Genomic DNA, 2029 nt, shown 5'->3' on the forward strand with positions numbered 1-2029 from the left:
ATTTCAAAGTTAAGTTTTAAGATGTCGGCTTTCTGTAAGTAATTTTTAATATTTATTCAGTATAATTTGCATTTTATACTTTAATTTTAATAGATGATTTAAACAGAAAAATAACGTTTGAAAACATAAAAATGATTTTAATTTTACATTAACTTTATTTAATATTTTTATGAAAATATATTTAAATTGTATAAAGTTCGAATACAGTTATATGTAACATTTAAATTCTTTAGCTCAGGACCATTAATTGAAGATAGATTATATGAAAATCTTGATTATAACAACATAGTGACTGGGAAAATGAAGATAAGAAAAACAAATTTTATAACATATATATTTATTAATAATGCATGTGTTTATTTTATTATTCATTCAACCATGTCTGGTCCACCAACAGAATATTTAGACACATGTGGTAATAATTAAATGTAGTCATTTTGATATTCTTCCAACTGTGTTGCTTTATACACATTTTTGATTTTGTTATGAAAGTAGACTTGTCAAGGTAAGGGTAAAGAACATACTTAACAGTTTATTAACTTGATTATTAACTTTAAAAAAATGTTAAAATATTGAAGCCTCTGTTTTTTATGACTGAGTTTTTAATTTTTCAATTATAGTTGAAATAATTATAGTTGACTAATATAATTTATATTATATTAGTTTCAGGTGTACAACATAGTGATTAGACATTTATATACCTTATGAAGTGATCACTCCAATAAACCTAGTAACCATACATAGTTATTACAACATTTTTGACTACATTTCTTATGCTGTACTTTACATTCTTGTGACTTTTTCTTTTATTTTTTTTATAATCTTTTTTCTTTGATTTCTTTTATAATCTCCCCCACTCTTTTATCCCTGACCTATGGATGTTGCCGTCTCCCCTTAAGAACTGGAGCTCTTAAGAACTGGAATGTGGGGTATCTCCTCCCACGCACTCGCGGCGCACACCTGGGTCCTGGCACACCTGGGGTATTGGCCATGGCTCCGCTGGGACTCAAACCCAGGACCTTCTGCGTGTAAAGCAGACGTACTAACCACTACACTATGGAACCACCCCATGACTATTTTCATAAGTAGCAATTTTTACTTCTCGATCCCTTTCATTTTTTTCACCCATCCCCCAACCCAACTTCCATCTGGCAACTATCAGTTTGTTCTCAATGAGTTAATTTTTGTTTCATTTGTTTATTTTGTCCTTTAGATTCCATATATAAGTGAAATCATATGGTATTTGTCTTTCTCTATCTGACTTATTTCACTTTGCATAATATCCTCTAGGTCCATCCATGTTGTTGCAAATGGCAAGATTTCATTCTTTTTTATGGCTGAGTAATATTCCACTATATATATATATATGCACCACCTCTTCTTTATCCTTTCATCTATTGATAAACACTTATGTTGCTTTCATATCTTGGCTGCTGTAAATAATGCTGCAATGAATGTAAGTGTGCATATATCTTTTCAAATTAGTGTTTTGGATTTCTTCAGATAAATACCCAGAAGTGGAATTGCAGGATCACAAGGTAGTTCTATTTTTAATTTTTTGAGAAATATCCATACTGTTTTCCACAATGGCTGTACCAATTTACAATTCCACTAATAGTGCACAAGGGTTCCCTTTTCTCCACAGCCTTGTTGTTTGATTTATTGATAGTAGCCATTCTAACTAGTAAGAAGTGACATCTCATTGTGGTTTGACTTGCATTTCCCCAATGATTAGTGATGTTGAGCATCTTTTCATGTGTCTGTTGACCATTTGTATGTCCTCTTTGGAAAAATGTTTATTCATGATCTCTGCCCATTTTTATTTATTTTATTTTATTTTTTAAATGTCATTTTTTTTTCATACTACATATACATAATTTTTTTAACATTTTATTTTTTTATTTCCCCCTCCCCACTCTCTCATCCCTTCTGGTAACCACTAGTCCACTGTCCATGTCCATGAGTCTCTGTTTGTTTGTCCTGTTCATTTGTTGCTTGTAGGTTTATATCCCACATATGTGACATTGTG

The sequence above is a fragment of the Pteropus medius genome, unplaced genomic scaffold, assembly GCF_902729225.1.
Source record: "Pteropus medius unplaced genomic scaffold, Ma_sr-lr_union100, whole genome shotgun sequence".
In the NCBI taxonomy this organism is placed as follows: Eukaryota; Metazoa; Chordata; class Mammalia; order Chiroptera; family Pteropodidae; genus Pteropus; species Pteropus medius.